Source organism: Oryctolagus cuniculus, chromosome 19, assembly GCF_051225735.1.
Source record: "Oryctolagus cuniculus isolate XC-2025 breed Fujian yellow rabbit chromosome 19, ASM5122573v1, whole genome shotgun sequence".
Lineage (NCBI taxonomy): Eukaryota > Metazoa > Chordata > Mammalia > Lagomorpha > Leporidae > Oryctolagus > Oryctolagus cuniculus.
The window spans coordinates 15,563,038-15,588,053 of NC_142885.1; positions in this window are offsets into that span (position 1 = coordinate 15,563,038).

Below are 25,016 nucleotides of genomic sequence, written 5' to 3' on the forward strand. Positions count from 1 at the left end.
TACCAGGCCACCCCATCATAGGTGTGGTTTGTCATCTCATGAGTTCCAATTTATCTGGTGAGGAGCACTTGTTCACCATGGGTGCCAGGCTCTGAGATTTTGGTTTATGCTTGAAGTGGTCAACATAGGAACATCCCAAGAACAGCATGAGCCAGGCAGGGTCCTCGCAGCCCTGATTACCCGGGGAGGCAGCTGAGTTGACTGGCAACAGCCCCAGCTTCAGTGGTGCTCTGGGAAGGACAGCCCTCCCAACCGCCCGTGATGCCAGCTCTGGCAGGATCACTTTTTGAGCCCCCATTCCAGCGTTTTACTTTGGAGTTTTTCTAAGAATCAAACATGGTGGCAACTATCCAAAAGTGAATAATTAATCAATAAAAAAAGTGAATTCCTCAATAAGTGATTTTCCTGGTCTGATGATTTCAACTCACTAACCTGCACCAGGGTGCTGGCTGAGGCCCCCACTAATAGTCCAACGCCTGGACCCTGCCTGCCTGCTGGGGTCCAGGTGCTATCCTGCTCTCACCTGCCATCATCGACCGTATGGGCTTATCTCCTGGTCTGCCTCCATGGGAAGTTTTGGCAGAACACTGCAGTCTCCCCTTATCCATGGTGTCAATCACCCACGAGAAACTGTGGTCTGAAAATGCTATGTGGAAAATTCCAGAAATGAACAATTTCTGAGTTTTAAATTCCACGCCACTCTGAACAGCATGAGGAAATCTCACCCTGTTTGGCTCCATCTTACCTGGGACATGAGTCTCCCCTTCATCCAGCGTATCCACACTGTATAAGCTACTCCCCCGTTAATCACTTACAACTATCTCAGTTATCAGATCAACTGCCAGGGTGTCTCAGTGCTTCTGTTCATGGGACCCTGTTTTACATAATGAGGCCCCAAGATTGGTCCTGATGATGTCTTGTTTGCCGAGGGGGCTGAGTGGAGACTTTGTAAGGTGCCTTTGGCCCCAAAATTCAAGAGCAGTGACGATGGCTAATTCATATATGCCAGAGAAGTTGCACAGTGTATGAAAAACTGTATATTTAAGAGTTAGGGGTAACCAGGCTTTCAGATTTCCACTGGGAGTCTTGGAATTTATTGCCCACAGAGAAGGGGAGACTATTGTAATAGTAGCACCTATAGTCAGGGAAGAGTTCCACGTGGGCTAATTGAGAGGATGCCGTAGGTAATGCATGTAAAATGCTAAGCCCTGGGGCTGATGCTAGTGTGGCAGTCTGAGATTCTCTGCTTCTGATCCAGCTACCTTCTGATGTGCCTGGCAAGGCAGAGGAAGATGGCCCAAGTACTTGGGCCCCTGCTACTTATTTGGGAGACCAGGATGGAGTTCCTGGTTCCTGGCTTTAGACTAGTTCAGCCCTGACTATTGTGGGCTTTTGGAAGTGAACCAGTGGCTCTGTCTCATTCCATGTCTCTATCTTTCAAAAAATAATAAACAAACCAAAGTGTTTAAAAAAGAGAGTTTTAAGTTTAGGGATGGGTGTTTGGCTTAGCAATGGAGACATTGAGCTAGGACTCCCTCACGCCCTGTCAGGTTTGAGTCCTGCCTCCACTCTTGATTCCAGCTCCCTGCTAACGTGCACCCTGGGAGGCAATGGTGATGGCTTAAGTAGCTGAGTCCCTGTCACCCACATGAATGACCTAGACTGGATTGCCCTTGGCTTTGGTCTGGCCCAATCTCAGGCATTTCAGCATCTGAGGGGGTGAACCAGAGGATAAAAACTGTCTGTCTCAAATAAATAACATTTTAAGGAAATATGTTTATTGTGATGTAAGAAAGTTTTGAAGCCATGCATAATGTTTTCATAGCACACATTGCCCACGAATGTTTGGAAAATTCCTCTTATGCACGGATTTCAAAATTTTTGCACCAAAGATTAAACTCATCTTTTTGTGACCATTTCTGTGAACTTTTTAAAGAACCCAATAGCATCGTATTTGAGCTTTAGGGAACTTCTTAAAGTAGAAAAATACAATCATTTTTATAGCTCAGATGACAAAACAGACTCTGAGAAATTGAGACAGAACTTGAACGGCCGTCTCTGGGCTCATGACAACCTGCAATCTTGCACTGTTCACCTGTTGAATCCTTTTAGGATGATAGATTCGTAGGAGTTGGACCGATTGGGCAAGTGCTGTTTTTGTCATTTCCGTCATAAGCATCAGCATGTCTCTTGTCCCTGATCTGGTTGGAACCAATTCCTATTGATAGTGTGCCCAAATCCAAGTGCTTCTATGTCAACTGCCATTATTTCAATGCTGATGTAGTTGCATGTACAATGCATAAGCCACAAGAGTGGGAAATACTCCCTGATTCTCCTTGGTATCCACACTTGTGTTGTAACCGTTGGGTGGGGGGCTGTGAGGGTGACACCTGGTCTGCGTTCCTTTAGCCAGAAGCAGCCACAGTGGGAAGGCAGGTATCCCCCTTCTCACCTAGAATTACAGGAAGGAAGAGCTTCAGAGCTTGTGTGGGTCTCCCATCCCACAGCTCATTTTCTCTCTGCGTTTTCACAGCCAGGAAATCCTCCTGCAAATCCTAGTAAATCCCCCTTTTCTCTTTTCAAAGCCGTCATCTTGTTCTGTTTTCTGTGTGGTGGGAGAAGAGCTGGTTGTGCCTGGGAGAAGCAGAAATCTCTGAAATCTAACCACTCCAGCACACGTGGGATTCCCAAAACCCCAGCATCCGGTACCTGAGTGTTACTTACCTTCCCGGGGCTCCCACGCTGGAGGTGATGGGGACCATGCTCAGCCTTGTAGGAAGAGAAAGTGGGATAAGACCCCTCCCGCCCAGAGGATCCCAACCTCACACCGTGTATTCTCACCACCATTCCTCACCTCCACCCTGGTGCTGTGTGCCCTCCCACTGCCCCCACCTGGATACCCAGCCAGGCACAGACCCCTTCCCACGCAGAAACAGGAAGCTTTTCTGGTTTATTCTTTCTCTCACTTTCTCAGTGTTCTTCTCATCCATCGCACCCTGCCCCTGACCCATGTGTTTCCTCTTGGGCACGTTGGGGTGGTTCCTATCTGCAGACACAAAGCCTCTACATTAGAGTTGCCTTTCCTATGCACTCCCCTGTCCACAAGTAGGGTCTCTCAGGACAGCTTGGCACAGCAAGTGTCCCCTCAGATCTGTCCATGGTTCACGATGGCTGTAACACACGTGATTGACAGAAAGACCCCCTGATGCCGAGGGAGGTGTTAATACAGAAAAGCACTCACTATAGGTTTCAATGCCCTGGCCAGGGATAAAAGTTGCTCTTGTCACTGGGTCTCTTTTTATAAAATCTGCCTTGAAGGTGGGGAGGGGAGCATTCAGCTGGAACTACACCATTATTGTGATTGCAGTAGCATAAATACATGAACATAAACATACGCTCTAATGTCTTAGCCTGTTTTCTGTGGTTAGAACAAAATACCTGAAGCTCACAGTTCTAGAGAGGGGAAAGTCCCAGGGCATGGCACTGGCATTGGTGAGGGCCTCCTTGCTGTAACATTAACACAGCGGAGGGCCTCTCACGGTGAGACAGACAGAGCTGCTAGCTTGGATCTCCTCCTCTTCTTATAAACTCACTGACCCTGGGGCCAGCGCTGTGGCATAGCAGGTAAAGCCATTGCCTGTAGTGCCAGCATCGCATAAGGGTGCCAGTTCGAGACCCGGCTGCTCCACTTCCGGTCAGGCTCTCTGCTGTGGCCTGGGAAAACTGTGGAAGATGGTTCAAGTCCTCGAGGCCCCACATTCATGCAGGAGATCTGGAAGAAGCTCCTGGCTCCTGGATTCAGATCAACGCATCTCCAGCTATTGTAGGCAGTTGGGAAGTGAACCAGCGGATGGAGGACCTCTCTCTCTCTCTCTCTCTCTGCCTTTCCTTCTCTCTCTGTGTAACTCTGACTTTCAAATAAATAAATAAAATCTTAAAAAAAAATAGGCCTGTGCCACGGCTCAACAGGCTAATCCTCCGCCTTGCGGCACCGGCACACCGGGTTCTAGTCCCGGTCGGGCGCTGGATTCTGTCCTGGTTGCTCCTCTTCCTGTCCAGCTCTCTGCTGTGACCAGGGAGTGCAGTGGAGGATGGCCCAAGTCCTTGGGCCCTGCTCCCGCATGGGAGGCCAGGAGAAGCACCTGGCTCCTGCCTTCGCATCAGCGCGGTGCGCCGGCCACAGCGCACCGGCTGCAATGACCATTGAGGGGTGAACCAACGGCAAAGGAAGACCTTTCTCTCTGTCTCTCTCTCTCACTGTCCACTCTGCCTGTCAAAAATAAATAAATAAATAAAGTCACTGACACCATCATGGGAGCCCTAACCTCATCTAACCCTATCACCTCCAAAGGCTCCACCTCCAAACACCATTAACTTGGGAATTTGAGGATTAAGTTTCCAGCAAATGAACTTTGAGGGACATATTCAAACCATGGCATTGAATTGTATAATAAGTAGAATGACCTAATAGATACACATCATGCATATATATATATATATATACACACATCATATATGTATATATATGTGTGTGTGTATAAACTATATATAAACTACAAACTATATATATTATATATATAAACTATATATGTGCTATATATATATATATATATACACATACAGTCCAGGGGCAGGGACTTTCTCTAGGGGTGAACACACCACTTGGGATGCCTAGATCTCATATCAAAGTACCTGCCTCTACTTCAGTCCAGCTTTCTGCTAATGTGTACCCCGTGTAGCAGAAGGCTATGTATGGCTGCAGCAGGCGGACCCCAGCCCCCCACATAAGAAATCTGGATTAAGTTCCTGGCTCTCTTAGCTTGTGATTTGACCTGGCCCTGACCACTGCAGGTATTTTGGGAGTGAACCACCAGATAAGAGCCTTCTCTCTCTCTGCCTCTCAAAAATAAATAAGTAAATAAATAAAGTCCAGGTGACTAGAGGTAGTTCTGGGTCCCAGATCATATTATCAGGACTTGAGTCTACTTATCCGTGGCCCTCTTGAGCTCTTGTCTTGAGCTCTTGGTGAAACTGACAAAATCTGCTGTAGGACCACCAGATCTCAGTGTCCAGGCTCCATCACCCCATTCCTACACATCTCCCCAAGAATGGGCAACAGAGCCAGGGCCTGGCAAACGGGACTTCTACTAGGGTCTGAGCCATTCTAAAGAATACAGGGGATATAACCTGGTAGTCTCATACATACACGGCCACTCTGAAGGAGGGGGGGCATTCTCCAGCGAGCCGCCAAAACCTTTCTGTACTGCCAACCCCAGCAATGACTCACTGGTTCACAGTTCAATTCACTCAGGACCATACAACCATTCCTGCGTTACTGCAAAGAGTAGCTTCCCCGGCAAAGGGCGAAAGTGCGAGCGAGCCATATGGCAGGCAAGTCCCAGTGATGTCAACAGAAAATCACATTTGAGGAACTGTGAGGCAGACTCGCCCCTGGGAGAGGCTCTGGCACTCCACTGGCATAAAGGGTAGTGGTCAAGTGTAGGAGCCATCGTTTTCCTGCAAATGAGACAGACCTGCTGAGTCAAGTTCACCAATAACAGGAAGTTTGCACAGCTTATTTATCCAATCTTTTTTAAAAAAATAATTAATTTATTTATTTGAAAGACAGAGCAACAGAGAGAGAGAGAGAGGGAGACACACAGAGAGAAATCTTGGGGCCGGTGTTGTGGCATAGTGGGTAAAGCCGCTGCCTGCAATGCTGGCATTGCATATGGGCACCGATTTGAGTCCTGGCTGCTCCATTTTCAATCCAGCTCCCTGCTAATGGCCTGGGAAAGCAGTGGAAGGTGGCCCAAGTGCTTGGGCCCCTGACACCCACATGCGAGACCTAGAAGCTCCTGACTCCTGGCTTCTGCTTGGCCCAGCCCTGGCTGTTGCGGCCATTTGGGGAGTGAACCAGTGGATGGAAGATTTCTCTCTCTGTATCTCTCCTTCTCTCTGTAACTCTTTCATATCAATCAATCAATCTTAAAAAAAAAGGCAGAGAAATCATGCATCTACAGGTTCACATCTGGGTCTCCCATGTGGGTGCAGGTCATCCTCCACTACTTTCCCAGGCATAGTAGCAGGAAGCTGGATCAGAAGCAGAGCAACCAGGATACTAACAGGCACTCCAACGTGGGATTCTGATATTATAAGCAGTAATGTAACCCCCTAGCTATACCACGGGGAGCCTCCAATAAACTTTTTGAAGTCCTCTAGGATATGCAGACATATTTTGAAAATGGCAAAGCATGGGGTGGAATATGTTGTTATTATTAACACTCTCTTCACCGTTGCTTTTTTACTCAGGTGGTAAGTACACTCATTGTTTTAGACAGCATTTGTGAAATTGTAGGTGGATTTGATGGTGGGGGCAGCATGGCAACCAGCGACTGAGTGTACCAATGCCTGTTGAAACTGAATGTAACCCCGGATGCTACAGCAACCGCCAATTCGATAAAATCTTCCTTTAGTTATGCTAAAATATTCGCTAAACTGTGAAGCAATATTCAGATTTAAAACATCAGTAGAATAGTAACATGTACAACATTTGTTGTATCGGAAAACCATCTACTGTAGCAGCAAGGAACAGAAGTGTTTGGAGACGCACTGCCTCGGTTCAGTTCCTCCCTGACGGATCCTGGTTCCATGATTTGGGATATGCAGACTTCCTATGCTTTAGACTCCTGACCTCTGAAATAGAGATGATAATAATAACTATAATAATAATAATGCTAATATGACGGAATTGTAGTGAGAATTCAGAGATGATAATAATAACAACAACAATAATGCTAATATGACGGAATTGTAGTGAAAATTCAGTGTGCTTTAGTAAGTGAAATTTTAATTTTTTAAAGGTTTTTATTTCTTTACATGGCAGGTAGAGTTACAGATAGAGAGACAGAGAGAAAGGTCTTCCTTCCGTTGGTTCACCCCCTCAATGGCCACTACGGCAGGCACACTGCACCAATCCGAAGGCAGGAGCCAGGTGCTTCTCCTGGTCTCCCATGCGGGTGCAGGGCCCAAGCACTTGGGCCATCCTCCACTGCCTTCCCGGCCCACAGCAGAGAACTGGACTGGAAGAGGGGCTACTGGGACTGGAACCCGGCACCCATATGGGATGCTGGCGCTGCAGGCAGAGGATTAACTCAGAGAGCCATGGTGCTGGGCCCGAAATTTTAATTTTATTTAGCATATTTTACATATCTCTGAGAGAGAGAGAGAGAGAGAGAGAGAGAGAAATGCTTCAAGACCAGGAATGGATCAGGCCAAAGCAGGGAGCCAGGAACTCCATCTGGGTCTCCCATATGGATGGCAGGAACCTAGATTTTCAAGAAAAAAAATTTTTTTTAAATTTTGGAGACAGAGACAGGCACACAGATATCTTTTATCTGCTGGGTCACTCCCCAAATGTTGGCTGCAGCCAGGGTTAGGCCAACCTGTCGTGCAATCCAGGTCTCCCTTGCGGTTGGCCCCGACCCCATGACTTGAGCCATCACTGCTGCCTCTCAGGGTGTGCACTAGCAGGAAGCTGGAATCGGAAGTGGAGCCGGGGCTTGAACCCAGGCACTCTGACATAGGATGCGAGTGTCATAGGGGTTGTCTTAAACTCTGTGACAAATGCCCTCCCTCTCCATCTTCAAACAACAACCATAACAAAACTTTAGCATGTGCGGTTTATGTGCTAATGGGCACATGCTGTTAATGATTGAGATAGGGCACAATAGGGCTCAGCCGCTTCACTTCTAATCCAGCTCCCTGCAAATGCACCTGGGAAAGCAGGGGAAGATGGTCCAAGTACCTGGTTCCCTGCACTCACATGGGAGACCCAGATGGAGTTCCAGACTCCTGGCTTCAGGCTTTTGTAGCCATTTGGGAAGATTTCTCTCTCTGCCTCTCCCTGTCTCTGTAACCTAAATAAATCCATAAATCCTTTAAAAAAGTACAACAAAGAAATAATAACACACTCTTTGCGTTCTCTGCTTCAGAACACTGGGTGGCCAAAATAGCAACCTGTTAGATTTTCATCTGCCATTCTTTTGGGGACCATTGTGGTTATGAAATGGGCTCAGTAGATTCATCCAGAGATGTGCTTAGCCAGGCTGTTGGTTTCTCAAGGTTTTTTCTTTCTATTAGAATGCAATCTACATACCATAAAACGCACTGTTTTAAAGTATATATTTTAGCGTTTCTTCTTCTTCTTCTTTTTTTTTTTTTTTTGGTGTGTATGTTTACCAAGTTGTATATCCATTATCACTATCTAATTCCAGCACTTTAAAAAATATCAATCTTCCATCCCCTGGGTAGAATGGAGTGACCACACCACTGGGCCTGGGCCAGGCTAAAGTCAGTAGCCAAGAAAATACATCCAGTCTCCCATATGGGTGGCAGGGGCCCAAGTAGTTGGGCCGTCTTCTGCTGCCTTTCCAGGCGCATTAGCAGGAAGCCGGATCGGAAGCAGAGCAGCTAGGACAGGCTGGAGCCAGCACTCTGATGGGGGTGCCTGTGCTGTATTGCCTGTATTGCCCTCTCCCCACCCCAGAACATTCTTCTCACCACAAAAGTGCCCCACTTACTAGCACCTACCTTCTGTCTGTAAGGATTTGTCTGTTCTCAACAGAGAGATTTATTTTATCTAAGCATTTCATGTAGATTTTATTAATATTATTATTATTATTATTAATTTGAGGGACAGAGACAGAGAGAACTCCCATCTGCTGATTCACTCCCCAAATGTCTGCCATGACAGGGACTGGGCCAGGCAGGAGCTGAGAGTCAGCAATGCAATCCAGTTCTCCTAGGCTGGGTAGCAAGGATCCAACCACTTGGGCCATCACTGCCACTTCGCAGGGTCTGCATCGGCAGGAAGCTGGAGCCAGGAGCCGGAACCAGCTGTCGAAATCAGGTGCTCAGACATGGGATGCAGGCATCTCACTCAGTGACTCAACAGCCAAGTCAAACACCTACCCCTCTTATATATGAATTTTAAGAATTCATATATATATATATATAATAAATACATATTAATTATTTGAAAAGCAGAGGGAGAGGAGGAGAGATAGGAGAGATAGAGGGAGAGAGAGAGAGAGAAAGAGAGAGATCTTCTTGCTTGTCTGTTGGTTACTCCCAAAATACCTGGGGACTAGGAACTCCAGCTGGGTCTCCCATACTTGAACCACTGAGCCATCATCTGCATCTCTCAGGGTGTGCATCCACAGGAAACTGGAATCAAGAGTAGAGCTGAGACTTGAATCCAAGCGCTCTGATAGGGGATGCGGAGGTCCTAAGTAGCATGTTAACCTCTGAGTCCCATGCCCTTTCTGCCTTGATCATTTTTGGCTCTTCAATTTTATGCTTTGAATGTACAGTTTTGCACTGATTTTTGCTCATTCTCAGATGTGTTTTTGTCTATGTGCCTCCCCCGCCACTTCTTTGCTTTTACCAAATATTTATTGAGTACCTATTCCCCAGGAGGGAATGGCATCAGTGGAAACAGTGCTGACTTAACCGGCAACAGCAAATGCATCTGCACCTGTTAAATGCTATTCAGGGAATGGACAAGGACATTCTATCGCAGGGGGCAGGGAAGATGTTTTAAAGGGAGGCCTTCCCTGTGGAGGTGACATATCACCTGGACACTAAAGGATGAGCAAGAGTCAGTCAGGTGAAGGCCTTGGCCTATTTGATTTCATTCTTAAACATATGCCTTTATTTATACATTTATTTGAAAGGTAGAGTGGGGAGGGGGAGGGGGAGGAGGAAGAAGGGAGGGGGAGGAGGAGAAAGAGGGGCCGGGAAGGGGAAGAGAAGGGGGAGAGAGAAAAGGATGGGAGGGGCAGGGGGAGAGAAGGGGGAGGGGAGGAGGAGGGGAAAGAGGATAGTGAGGGGGAGGGGGAGGAGGCAGGGGAGGGGCAGGGGGTGGGGAGAAAGAAGGGGAGGTGGAGAGGGTGGGAATGGGATGAGGAGAGGGGGAAGGGGAGGGAGAGGGACAGGGAAGGGGGAGGGGAGAGAGAGGGACATGGGGAGGGAGAGGGAGAGATGGAGAGGGAGAGATTTTCCATGCTCTGTTCTTTCCAAGCTCTGCTCAGGGTAGCAAGGGGAGGGGCTGGCCCTGCAAACTACATTCCCCAGGATCCCCTTCCAACTAGGTGCAGGCTGCCTTCAGCAAGCAGCAGGCAATGGCAGGAGTGCAGAGGGCTGGAGGAGTGGCCAGACGAGGTGCACTTCCCCTCTGTCTCACATGCGGGGGACATCTATGTAGAGGCGGTGCGAGCATTAAAGAAACCATGAAGGCCTGTGGCTGGGACACAGCGCTGCTGGGGGAGAGGCAGGAGACAAGCCTGAGCCATCAAGCTGGGGCCAGCTCACGTTGGGTATCTGAGGCGAATAAAAAGCTTTTGGATGTTATTCTAAGTACAGTGAGAAATCCTCAAAGGGTTTAAAGCAGAAGTGTAATATGGCCTTATCCCCAGTAGATTCAAGTTAGTCCTTATCACATTGTGATAACACTTATTTTCTTATATGTCCTTCGATGATGAATTTCTTGATTTTAAAATTTTTAGTTATTTATTTTTATTTATTTGAAGGTTGGAGAGACAGAGAGAGAGAGAGAGAGAGATCATCTATCTGCTGGTTCATTCCTCAAATACCCGCAGCAGCCAAGGCTGAGCCAGGCTGAATCCTGTAGCCTGGAGTTCAATCCATGTCTCCTGTGTGGGTGGTAGGGACCCAAGTACTTGAGCCATACCAGGTGCCTCACAGGGTGTGCATTAGCAGGAAGCTGGAATAGAAGCAGGGCCCGGGCCAGATCCCAAGCCCTCTGCTTCCCAAGCAACATTGTAACCACTGCACCACACACCTGCCCCGGTCCTAATTCTTAAAGCAGCTGGGTGCTCTCCTTCAGCGTCCTCCAAAGGATCCAAGCACAGCTGAATCCATCACACCCGCCCGCCTTCGCCAGCCTTATGCTCTGAATCCGGGTCCCTTCCTTGCAATGAACATAATTCGCCAAGTTTCCATTTGTCCTCCTTCTTCCAAAGATCCCCCCACGGTGAGGACCACCTGAAGAAAGACAGTTTCAATCTTGCGCAAAACCAGATTTATCTTGGTTCTTCGCACAACAATGCAATGATTTCTCCACATTTGGTAACACTCAGAAGCTTTTCATCAGCGCGAGAATAAAGAGGAAAGCTATTTTTCTCATTTTCTGTTTACGGCAGCGAGGCGGTTGAAAGAAAACAATTTAAATCTGTAAACTGCTGAGATGTTTTTGACTTAAAACAAATGCCAGAGCCTTAGTCATTATCTAGAATCGTAGCTTGTCTGAGATGAATGAGGCCTGATAGATCAGCGCCCCCCGTTGGTGGGAGATAATCTGTGATGGTTCTAGACACTGTTGCTCTTATGGATTTTTAAATGTACTGCAGAAAAAAAAAAAAAAAGACACACGACATTCCCATCAAATCCATGATTCCTTGCGTATGATTGCTGAGACATTAATGAAACACAAAAAGTTTGGGCGATTTCAGAAAAAGCTTACAAAGAAGCCGAGCATTGTACAGATGTGGCAAATCAAGAGAATGAGACGTTTGGTGATGCATCATTCCTTCAAGGGTCCTGGCAGGAAAGAGCATTCACGCTGAGCCTGATGTTTCAAATAGAGATGCCTCTGTGGAGGAAACACTTGGTGAGTTACAGGCAGAGCTCCGGGGATCAGCCGAGCTGGTGAGGCCCCCAGGGACCAGCTGCAGGAGGCAGCCATAAGAGTCCCTTACTGTTGAACAGACAATGGAAGCAAGGAGTGTGTGTGCAGAGCTATGAGGGGATGTGACCTCACAGGAGCCCAGACACCATTGGAGAGAAGGGGAGGGGATTTGAAATAGCTCAACCTCTCTCCCACCCTTCTTATTGGCCAGACTCAACTAGAAGCCAGAGACAGAGGGAATCCAGAAACAGTTCCCCAGCAACACAAGTGGGACAAAAGGTGAGCAGGAAAGGCAAAGAACAGCACCAAGAGAGGCAGGTCTGGTCCAGCTGGCTCCTTCTAGAACCTTTCCAATCAACAAGAAGAGAGAGCCATAGGGACTTGAGACAGTCTCACTAAGGCTGATCAGAAACACTGCTACAGAGACTTGTAGGTCTCAGAAAAACTACCTAAGCTCTCTATACCTGTTTCATTGTTATCCTGAAAGGAAGGTGATTTCAATGTTATGAATGTGCTGTGCAATTATAAATAACATGTAGCCTTGCTGGTATACAGTAGGAGCCCAATAAAAAGGAGTCATGATAAGTCGAAGAAACCAATGCTTCTATGTGTGTGCAATGCCAGGAACACAGAAATCCATGAAGACAGAGAGCAGGCTGTGAGGGAAGGGAGGAGAGGGAGTGATTGCCTAATGGGAATGGGGTGGGTTAGCACAGAGTCTGGTGAGGGAGTCAGAATGATAGAATGTTCCGGAACCCAGTTGTGGAGGTTGCACAGCACTGTGGACGGACTAAACATTCTACGCCTTTGCTAGGGTTGCCATCACCAACTGGGTAGCATAAAGAACAGAAATGTGTTGTCTCATGGTTCTGGAGGTTGGAAATCGGAGACTGAGATGTCCCATGTCTGGTATCCTCTGAAGGCTGTGAGGTAGGGATCTCTCCACCTCGCATCTTGGCTTGAAGCGGACTATCTTCTCTCTTGGACCCTTCACGTCATCTTCCCTCTACATGTCTTTGTGCACTCAAATGTCCCCCTTTTGTAAGAGTATAAACCTCTTGTAAGGGTATAAACGATATTGGATTAGGGCATCCATTCTACCACTCTACAATCTCATCCAAACTTCGCGAATTACATCTGCAATGATCTTATTTCTAAATAAGTTCATATTCTGAGGTACTGGGGACTTCAACATAGGAGTTTTGGGGGCTACAAAATCAACCCATAATAATGATCAATTTTATTTCATTTGAATTTCATCTTAATCTTTTAATTGGAAAAATATTTATAGTGAAAATCTAGTCCACGGGTTTATTATCTCAGGGATCACCCTCAGATAATATTTTCATGCCACATGAAAAGATCTGCCAAGAATTTATTCTATTTGGGCCCTGATGAAACCTATTCTGTGGCAGATTCCTAAACAGCACTCTGGCCTCAAAATCAGCCCTTAAGGCATTTAGATCTGGCTGAAGAGCCTGTGAGAGTATTTTAGGCATGGAAAGCAAAGACACTCTGGCAAAAAAAAAAAAAAAAAAAAAAAAAAAACAGCAACAAAAAACACCCTAAATGAAAGATCTCTGTGAGTGAGATCCCAGTAGAAAGAATGGGCCATCAAAGAAGGAGGTACCTTTCTCTGAAGGGAGGAGGGAACTTCCACTTTGACTATGACCTTGTCTAAATAACATCGAAGCTAGCAAACTCAAGAGGCTTCCATAGCCTTGGAAACTCATGACTAGAGCCTAGGGAGATTTCTGATGCCATAAACAAGAGTGTCAAATTGTTAAGTCAACAACAGGAGTCACTGTGTACTTACTCCTCATGTGGGATCTCTGTCCTTAATGTGTTGTCCAATGTGAATTAATGCTATAACTAGTACTCAAACAGTATTTTACACTTTATGTTCTGTGTGGGTGCAAACTGATGAAATCTTTACTTAATATATACTAATCAATCTTCTGTATATAAAGATAATTGAAAATGAATCTTGATGTGAATGGACTGGGAGAGGGAGCGGGAGATGGGAGGGTTGCGGGTGGGAGGGAAGTTATGGGGGGAGAAAAAGCCATTGTAATCCATAAACTGTACTTTGGAAATTATATTTACTAAATAAAAATTTTTAAAAAAAGTTTAAAAAAAAGAAAACTATTCTGGACACCAATTCTTCCTGTTGTAGATAATGCCACCATCCCCAAGTTCCTGCAACAGCACCTCTCATTGTCCAGATTATGAAGGTTGTTTGGGGACATTAAGAAGATCTTGAAAAGGTTTTTTCTGGGGTGGAGGGTGAACAATTTAGCCCGGCCGTTAAGATGCCTGAGTTCCATATTGAGGTACCTGAATTCACCGCTCAGCTCTGGCTCCTTGACTCCAGCTCCCTGCTAACGTGCACCCGGGGCGACAGCAGTGGTGACTCAAGTAATTGGGTCCCTGCCACCCACATGGGAGACCTGGACCGAGTTCCTGGCTCCCGACTTTGACCCTTTGGGGGAGTGAGACAGTTGGATGCGAGCTTTCTCTCCCCAGCCCTCTGTGGCTCTGTGTGTTCCCTTGCCTGTATCCCTGTCCAATAATTAAGTATGTTTTGAAAGAAAGGTTTGTTGAAGATGGCTGAACCCTCACTCTGGACCGAGGGCTGTATACAATGCACTTCCTCATCTTCATCAAGCATGGGTCCACTTCTGTTGAACCCATTCACCTTGTGCTATCTCGGGTCACCTCTGCGTCTTGTTTCCCTGTTGTGTTGGCGCCGGAAGTTCTTGGTGTTCGCTGTCAGGGAGCATGGGCCTTCACTCCCCCACAACACGCTTTGTCACATGGCAGCTGCTTCTTTTACTCAGTCACATGGCGGGGGGCATCTCCTTGGCCCCATGTCCCTCATTCTAAACCCCTGAGGCTGTACACCCCCTCCAAGCTCCATTGTCCCTCTGACCAAATCCTGCTGGTCCAGAGCCCACTCCGGGAGTGAGTGGTGCAGTGTCCTCTGTGTGCAATGCTACATCACCAAAGCTATTGCTGCGAGTGGCACTTCTTGAGATTTCCGTCCACCACTGTGCACCCATCACAACGGATGGCCAAGTTTATCCCGAAATCTAAGTTGACCAAGAGGACAAGCAGACTGCTTGAAAAACCAGGAGGAAGTCAAGAGACAAGATTAAAGGAAGGGGACAGTGCAAGGAAGAAGCGGACAAGAACAAGAAGAAGGAAAACTGGGATGGAATTCCATGCTGTTGGCTTCAGCCTGGCTCTGCCCTGGCTATCGTGGGCATTTGAGGGAAGAACCAGCAGATGGAAGATCTCTCTCTTTCTATCTGTCTCTATCTCTTTCTGTCTCTCTGCCCTTCAAATAAATGAAAACAAAGAACAATTTAAAAAAAATAAATTCTAATGAGGACAGATAAGAAAACAAATCCTATCAGAGTATAACAACTCACTTGAATCTATCAGGATCAGGGCACATCACACCTATGCTTAAACCCTTTGCTGATTTCCCAAGGCAATTAGAATAAAATACAAAGGCTTTTTATTACACTTGGATGGAGTTCTTGACTCCTGGCCTCAGCCTGGCTCAATTTCAGCTGCTGTAGGCCTTTAGGGGTAGGGGGGAGGGACAAACAAGCAGATAGAAGATCTGTCTCTGCCTTTCAAATAAAAAGGAAAGAAAAAGGAAGGAAGGAAGGAAGGAAGGAAGGAAGGAAGGAAGGAAGGAAGGAAGGAAGGAAGAGAGGGAGGGAGGGAGGGAGGGAGGGAGGGAGGGAGGATGGATTAGCTGGGCTGTTACTTTCCTGGCCCTTTGAAACCTGTAGTTTGTGTTCCTCTCTCCTTGGCTTTTCCCTTTGACTTTGGCCTCAGGGATCCAAGGGTCCTGGATCCTCCCCTTCCAGCTGCATGATCTCCATTCAACACACATTCACCTCTCAGTGTACATCGGAATCTCCAGGTTAGCTTGTTACTGTGGAGCTCTTTGAGTCCCGTGTCCACAGCATCTGAGTCAGGAGGTCTGGGCTGGGCCTGAGAACCCGCATCCCTAATAGGTTCCTAGATGTCACTGCTGGTTCAGAGACCATACCTTTAGACCTTCCGGAGTAACATTCCAAACACATGCCCGAGCCAGCCCCGGGGATGCAGTGACGGACAACACGAGCTGTGCTGCAAATCGCTTACATGGCAAATAATTCACTCTCCAAGGGTCAGTTGCCTCGTTGATAACCTGAGAATCATTATACTTACCTCAAAGGGCTTTTGTGAAATTTAAGCAATATTGAGTCGCAGACCTTTGCTATTTTAGAAGAACACATGAGAGACCTTTGCAAGCCCCTGGTTCTGTGGCTACTATTAAAACATGTAATTTTCTCCATAAAATTTAGTTAAACACAAGTGAAAATTTTAAGTGACCCATTCAAGCCCCTAATGGTCCCCTAAATAGGGGATTAAAGCAATTTGTAAAGCAATTAAAATAACTTCTTGCTGGAACACTCCGTGAGCAGCTTCAGACATTATTTTCTCTTGATTCCTTATAGAGGGTTCAGTAGCTCCAAGAAACTCCCAAATTTGATATTTCACCCTTGAATTGATCCAACACTTCTTACTTTCTCTTGATTTCTATTATTTGTATTTGCAACTGGGTTGCAAATGGAACCCTTTTATTATTATTATTATTGAAAGGCAGAGAGAGAGAGAGAGAGAGAGAGAGACACCTTCCATTCGCTGGTTCATTCCACAAATGGCCATAATGGTCAGGACTGGGTCAGGCCCAAGACAGGAGCCTGGAACTTCATCTGGTCTACCCCACAGGTGGTAGCATCCCAAGCACTCATTGTTTTCTGCAGCATTCACAGGTGCATTGGCAGGCAGTTGGACTGGAAGTGGAGCAGCCACGACTCAAATTGGCATGCATGAACTTCATCTGTTTCATGTAGCTTTGTATGTATAGAACCTGAGGGTGAATTTACACAACTCTTCTGGGGTGCCTCTGTTTTCGCTGAGACCCCCCCACCACCACCACGTGAGGTCAGGTGTGGAATTTCCCACGTGTGGTACATCCATGCCCCCAAAGCTTCAGATTGTGGATTTTCAGATTAGGGACTACTCAATCTATAGTGTGAAAATCAAGTTTAACAGCACATTTGCTTTGCTGTTCTCTTCTGCATCGAGGGGTTCGAAGCGTGTTGAATAATCGTCTGCTTTGGGCTCTGGATTGGAATTCAGATCTAGGGGCCCAAGCTTTGTAGAGCTATTAAGGCCGTCTCTGTGTGGCCCTCCTTCCCATTTTCCCAGTAATTGCGATTTCAAGGGAAGAGCTGTTACACCAGCGCAGAGCCCAGAACCTGTAAAGTGGTTTTGGACTCCTTGAATAATTCACCAAGCCAGCTAAGCCTCTGCTGCTTGGGGATCCGTCTATGTCTCTGGGGCTGTTTCTCATGGGAGTGACACCGGGTCCTTTCTCATCTGCAAACGGTCTGTTCCCAGCCGGAGCCCCAGCCACATTTGAATATTCCAAAAGAATAGCACTGTCACGTGACTGTTTAGAAATTAACACCCATTTCTCGGGAGCCTGAAAGAAGCAGACTGCATTTTTAAAAATAAGATCCCTCAGGATCAGCGCTGTGGCATAGTGGGTTAACACCCTGGCCTGAAGTGCCGGCATCCCATATGGGGGCCAGTTTGAGTCAAGGCTGCTCCACTTCTGGCCCAGCTCACTTCCAGTCCAGCTCTCTGCTATGGCCTGGGAAAGCAGTAGAAAATGGCCAAGGCCTTGGGTCCCTGCACCTGCATGGGAGACCTGGAAGAAGCTCCTGGCTTCTGGCTTCGGATCAGCGCAGCTCCGGCCGTTGTGGCCAATTGGGGAGTGAACCAGCGGATGGAAGACCTCTCTCTCTCTCTCTCTCTCTCTCTCTCTCTCTGCCTCTCCTCTCACTGTGTAACTCTGCCTTTCAAATAAATAAATAAATCTTTAAAAAAAATAGGATCTTTCTACTCAAACAAAACGATGTGTTTAATTACTCTGGGAAAGTTCTCTCTGGAACTCCATTCATACTTTGAGTAAGAAGAGAGCAGATCTGGACCACAATCCCCAGATACAAAATCTTCATTGTTCAGGGGCCTGGGGAACACTATTCAGTAACAGTAATGATCACTAGGGCTAACCACGTATTTAGTGCATATATTTTACCTGACCTATCTTATCTAGTTCTCATAATTCTATGAGAATGATGGGACTTTAAACAGTTCACGAGAAAAATGAGATTAAAAGATGTTTATTTTGGTGCCAAAAACTTTTGAAATTCCTTTACCTTTTTTTTGACAGGCAGAGTGAACAGTGAGAGAGAGAGAGAGAAAGGTCTTCCTTTGCCATTGGTTCACTCTCCAATGGCCTCAGCGGCCTGCGCGCTGCGGCTGGCGCACCGCGCTGATCCGAAGCCAGGAGCCAGGTGCTTCTCCTCGTCTCCCATGGGGTGCAGGGCCCAAGTATTTGGGCCATCCTCCACTGCACTCCCTGGCCATAGCAGAGAGCTGGCCTGGAAGAGGGGCAACCAGGACAGAATCCGGCGCCTGGACCGAGACTAGAACCCTGTGTGCCGGCACCACAAGGCAGAGGATTAGCCTATTGAGCCACGGCGCTGCCCTATCTTTTTTTTTAATAATACAAATCTTCCATGTGATTTTCAGAGACACCTAACATACATGGCGTTTAAAATTTCTTTGCACCAGTAGAAACTTATCTTTTAATTCCATTTTCCATAAAGTCCTTTTTTTTTTTTTGAAAAAGATCTTTTTGGGGCCAGCACTGTGGCTTGGCTCAGCAGTGCCAGCATCCCATATGGGTTCCAATTCAAGTCCTGATCCACTTCCAAACCTCTACTTCTGCTCCAGCTCCCTGCTAATGTTCCTGGGAAAGCAACGGAAGCTGGCAGAAGTCCTTAGGTCCCTGCACCCATGTGGGAGACGTGGAAGAAGCTCCTGGCTGCTGGCTCAACCTGGTCCAGCTCTGGTCACTGCAATCATTTGGAGAGTGAACCAGAGGATGAAGGATCTCTGTCTTTCCTTCTCTCTTTCTTGAACTCTGCCTCTCAAATAAATAAATATTAAAAAATAAAAAAGATCTATATATTTATTACTTTGAAAGGCAGAGTCGGAGACAGATAGAAAGTGAGAGAGATCTTCCATCCACTGGTTTACTCCCCAAATGGTTGCAACATCTGAAGCCAGGGTTCTGGAACTCTTATATGGGTCTTTTATATGCATAGGAAGGTGCACAAGCATTTAGGTCATCCTCTGCTCCTTTTCCAGGTGCATCAGCAGGGAGCTGGATCGGAAGTGGAGCAGCCAGGACTTGAACTGGCATTCATATGTGATGCTGGTGGCCTAACCAGCTGTGCCACACACCAGCCTCCATTTTCCAGGGTTTTTTTTTAAAGTACCCTTGCACTAGTGATTATAATAACTCTCATTTAGGTAGTGAATATATTTTCCTACTTTAAAAAAAATACTGATTTATTTGTTTGATGGGGTGGAGATTAGGGGGAGAAAGGGAGAGAGGGAGAGAGGGAAAGAGAGAGAGAGAGAGAGGGAGAGAGAGAGATCTTTCATCAGCTGGTTCACTTCCCAATGGCTTCAATGGCCTAGACCAGTCTAGACTGAAGCCAGAATCTCAGAACTTCATTCAGTCTCCTGCAGGGGTGTTAGAGGCCCAAGCACTTGGGCCATCTTCTACTGCTTTCCCAGGCACATCAGCAGGAGCTGAACCAGAAGTGGAACAACTGGGTTTCCAGCCTGCACTCTGAAATGGGATGCTGATATGGCAATTTGTGGCTTAACTGCTGCACCACAATGTCAGGCTCAGAGCATATACTTTACAGGGATTATCCTAGTTCCCATGATTCCTTGAGTTGGGTACATCTTACATGATAATGATATTATGTCCAACTGTGGAGATCAATTACCAGACATAGTGGGATTCAATAGTGCCCTCAAGTCTGCTAGCTTAAAAGGCTGTATGCTTTCCACTTCACTCTGTGTGTCCTTTTTTGTTTAGGGGATCAGGTGGAAAGAAGGGTTTAGCCTGTAACCGAGTGACTTATTGCTGCCATGAAGTTGAAGCATTGAAGAGTCGACTTTGAACCTCAGCAGTAGTGCATGCAGAGGGGACACTTGAAACAGCCATGCTCTGAGGCTCTGTAAATACAACTCCCCCAGCTCCTAAGCACCGTAATCTTTCCAGTTTGCAAAAAGCCTACGGGTTTGCATCCTGGTGATTGTAGAGCTGCCAGAGAGTCTAACAGGTTTTGTAAAAAATAAAATAAAATAAAATAAGCAAAAGCAAAATGAGAATACTTCTGTAAATGGTTGTGCCAACAAAGCAAAGGATTCTGTGCTGTGAGTGGCATGGACATGTTCTCCACCTGGCTCTCGTCCCTTGAGTGTTGGTATGCATCCCCCTGGCTGGGATGGGATGCTTGCGTTTCATTTCGGGAAGGTTTGCAAGGGTTTCTGATCTGCAGGTGGGGTCAGGTGCACACTGTGGGTGACCTCCAGCCTTGAGCTACAGGATGACTTAAATCTGTGAAGCAAGGAGCCCCATCTGAGAAAACTGCCCGGGCTGGCTTTCCTTGGCTAGACTGAGTAGTTGGCTTGCATTGCCCTGTGTCAAACACGCTCTACGTGCGCGTCAGGTCACAGGTCTTCAGAGAGACAGCTGTGCACTCTCACACCGGCTAATATGCCAATAGATCGGAAGGAATTTATGAAATTATCATCAAGCTAAGAGGCAAATCCCATAATTATCAGTATTCTTTTCATGTACTGTAAGAGTTTGCATAATTTCCTGTGGTAGACTGCAGAGAAATCAAAACAATAAACGAAGAGATCTACCAATTCATTGGAGCACAAAATTTAAATCTGTGTTTGCTAACAATATTTCAATTTCTGGGCAAATCTAACATGGAGAGACTGAATAATTATATTTCCATCTTTACTTTGGGAGGAGTCTGTTTATTTATTGCTTTGGTTAAGAATGCTGAAAACCTGGAATTCTCCACTGCGATATTTACCTTTGTCGGATAAATGTATTGTTCAACATTGTATTGATTTTGTCTTACAAACATACTCATCAACTGAGGGCTCTAGGTCTTAGCGTGAAAGAAATTGAGCATTCTGTTTAGGCTTTAGGGATGGTGAGTCCTTGAATGAGCAAAATAAACGTGAAAGCATGATCAGTTATGTACTGACTTGGAGTTTACAAAACACCTGTAGGCTCATGACCTGGCTTGATGTCTTCCAGCTCAGGGAAGTAGGAGACTCAGTGGGTCTTGGGGCTTCTTTAGATGCTCACCGCCATTCTATCTGTGTGTGTTTCTTTGCAAATTCCTATTCAACTGTGTTGGTTGAATCCTGGGCATCATGTCTTTTAATACCAAAGCCTCTACTAACCCAAACTGAACCTAGAGAGGCTGTTTCTGTAACGTATTTATAGCTGAACCTAGATGAAAACAAAATGGGTGGATATCAAAATGCCTAGCATTTTCTTTCAAAGCATTTATTCATTCATGTCCCAAATACCCATTAAACGTTTATCAGCAAGCAGGCATTTTCTTCCTTCTTCAGTTAAAATTGTGAGCTCAGATTGAACAGTTATTAAGAAACTGACTTCAGTTTTAATCAATCTGGTTGTGAATGCCGCCTCTCCCACTGCCCATGTGACCTTGTACATATTACTGTTCTTTTAGTTTTAATTTCTTTTCCTCTAAAATATGGACAACAGGACTACCTGATATCATTAGGGATGGGAAGTATTAAATGAAATAATGTATTCAGGGCATTAGCATAGACTCTGGTGCATAAAAGGGACCTAATAAATGATTAAATAAAGAATTACTCTATAGTGAGAACTGCTGTCCAGAAATCTGACCACAACTATCAACACTGGCTTTGTTTGGTGGACCACATGGTTAAAACATTACAGATGGCTTCCAACTTACCATGAATTGACTTACAATAGCTTGATTTTGGTTATATTCTCATTTATCATGACACAAAAGCAATATGCATTCAGAATAAAGTACACTGGCATTTTGAATTTTTTTAAAAAATTTCATTATTAAGAAAGTCAGCATTAGAGAGAGGGGAGAGATGGCCACAACAGCCAGGGCTGGCCAGGGCCAGAGCCAGGAGCCAAGAGTTTCATCCAGGTCATCCTTACAGATGGCAGAGGCCCAAACACTGGGGCCATCTTTTGCTGCTTTTCCCAGGCTATTAGCAGAGAGCTGGATCAGAAGTGGAGCAGCTAGGACTCAAATCGGCGCCATAGAGGATGTGGGCGTGGCAGGCAAAGGCCTTACCTGCTACACCACCATGCCAGCCCCAGCAACATGCATTTTGGACTTTTCCCAGATGAGAGCTGCGTGGTTCTGATCCTGTCTAGCAGTGCTGGGCGGTAGCAAGCAGCCGTAGCTCCCAATCAGCCTCGCAGTGACCCATGATGCTCTGCGGAGTGCTTTGCTGCTGAGCTAGAGTGTTGGGAAAATTAGATGGACTCAATACGTCCTCCACTTATGATATTTTCAACTTACAATGGGTCATCACCTGTACTCACATCATTAGAAATGCCCTACAACAAGGCATACAGCAACTGTGTCACTGGCCATTGTGTCAGCTTGCATGACTTTGTTTCTATGATGCAGGGAAGAGAATTTGCTGGTTCTTATAAATCATCAAGGGGTAAGAGCCGTTTTATGTCAAGCAGGAGCTAGAGGCTCAGTGACCAGGAGCTGGTTTCTCTTGACCTCATGCAATGACACTTTTCTCCTAAAATTCCTTGTGGTGACCCCGAATCAGCTCCCAGGTCTCTTCTCAAAGTAAAAAAAAAAAAAAGACTGATGACCTACAGGGTATCTCTGATAACAAGCATGTTCAGACCTGAGCACTTGTTGTGTGTGTAATATATAGGAGAGAGGATCTTTAAAAAGTTCATGGAAAATGTGCATTGTGAAAAAAATGCTTAAATTTCAAAATTTGGGATCACCAAAATAAGTTCATCGTTTTTGTAAAGATTTATTTTATTTATTTGATAGAGTTATAGAGAGAGGTAGAGACAGAGAGGTCTTCCATCCACTGGGTCACTCTCCAAATGGCCACAACGACTGGAGCTGAGCTTATCTGAAGCCAGCAGCCAGGAGCTTCCTCTAGGTCTCCCATGTAGGTGCAGGGGCCCAAGCACTTGAGCCATCCTCTGCTGCTTTCCCAGGGGCAATAGCAGGGAGCTGGATCAGAAGCAGAGCAGCTAAGACCAGAACTGGTGCCCTTATGGGATGCTGGCACCACAGACCAAGGCTTTAACCCACTATGCTACAGTGCTGATCCCAGAAATTTATTTTTAAAAGAGTTAGTTATTTGAAAGATGGTGTTGAGAGAGAGAGAGAGAGAGAAATCTCCCATCTTTGCTCCCCAAATTCCCAGCCAGGGCTGGGCCAGGACAATGCCTGGAACTCCATCCAGGTCTCGTGGGTGTCAGGAACCCAAGTACTTGAGCCAGCACCTGCTGCCTCCCAGGGTGCACATTAGCGGGAAGTTGGGACCAGAAGTGGAGCAGGGACTTGAAACCAGCCACTCCAGTGTGGAGATTCCAAGCAGTGTATTTTTAAAAAATTATTTATTTATTTATTTGAAAGGCAGAGTTATGGAGAAAGAGAAGGAGACACACAGAGAGAGAGAGAGAGAGAGAGCACTTCCATCCAATGGTTCACTCCCCAAATAGCCACAACAGCCAAGGCTGGGCCAGGCTGAAGCCAGGAGCCAGGAGATTCTTCCAGATATCCCATGCAGGTGCAGGGACCCAAGCACTTGGGCCATCTTCTACTGCTTACCCAGGCCATAGCAGAGAGCTGGATGGGAAGTGGAGTAGCTGGGACTCAAACCGGTGCCCATATGGGTTGCCGGTGCTGCCGAACTGCTGAGACACAGTGGTGGCCTCCCCAGCAATATTTTAACCACATCCCACATGCGTGTGCCTCCATGAACTTTTTGAAGCACCTGTACGTAGGTGTTTTCCATGCACCATAGCCTGTGTAGTTATAACAGGTTGGTATTTTTATCTTCTCTCTTCATGGATGAAAGAGCCGAGATCTTAAGGATGAACACAATTCTCATCGGAGCTCAGACTTAGGTCCAGATTGTTCTGGCTGCCTGGAGGAGGTGATGATTAAACGTGGGGTGAAGAGGGAAGCCAGCTCCTCTCTCTCCTCTCTGTGAGTGGCTGTCCCACCTCTGCCGTGGCTCCTCCTCTTACTGGGCTTTGGGATCCTTATCAAGGCCGTGACAGTCGCATGTGAATTTTGATTCTTAGGAAAGAAGACTTTCTCCAAATAGAATCTGAAAACAGCCCAGCGTGGGCTCCACTGATGGAGACTTGGGGATGCAGAATCGAGGTGGTGTTCAGGGTCATGAAGCTCTATCAGCTCCCAACCCAGTGTCCTTGGGGAGCTCCCAGGGCCTGGTGAACCCAGCTTAGCATCTGTCAACGGAAGTGCTTGTCAGTCCCGCCGTTTCACGGCTGTGATTCTGAGCTTGCTGTGAGGGAATTAGAGAGGCAGAGACATGGAAAGCAGGAGTCCCGAAGAAAACAGAGAGCGGAACGTGAGAATTCTGAAGTCCTCACCAACAAGAGCAAAAGGCGAGGGAGTCCCAGGCCATTGGGTTAGAGACGGAGGGACCAGCAGGACATTCACCCAAGAATACACTTCCCAAGGGACTCCCAACAATCTGCAGAAAGCAGAATGAAAAGATGGTTTATTTTCCTGCAAAAAACTTTGATCCATGCCCGAGTTTCTCACTGCATTCATTTTCCATGAACATATTGAAGATCCCTCATAGAGGTGGCTTCCAAGACATTTTGGCACCAAAAGAAACTTATCCTTTTTTTTTTTTTTTTTTTTTGACAGGCAGAGTTAGACAGTGAGAGAGACAGGGAGAGAGAAAGGTCTTCCTTCTGTTGGTTCACCCCCCAAATGGCCGCTACGGTCGGCATGCTGCACTGATCCGAAGCCAGGAGCCAGGTGCTTCTCCTGGCCTCCCATGGGGTGCAGGGCCCAAGCACTTGGGCCATCCTCCACTGCATTCCGGGGCCACAGCAGAGAGCTGGTCTGGAAGAGGGGCAACTGGGACAGAACCAGCGCCCCGACCAGGACTAGAACCGGGGTGCCGGCGCCGCAGGTGGAGGATTAGCCTAGTGAGCCGCGGTGCCGACCAGAAACTTATCTTTGGATTCAATTTCTCTCCAACGTTCAGAAGTATCCCCCTATTTTTCAGTGTG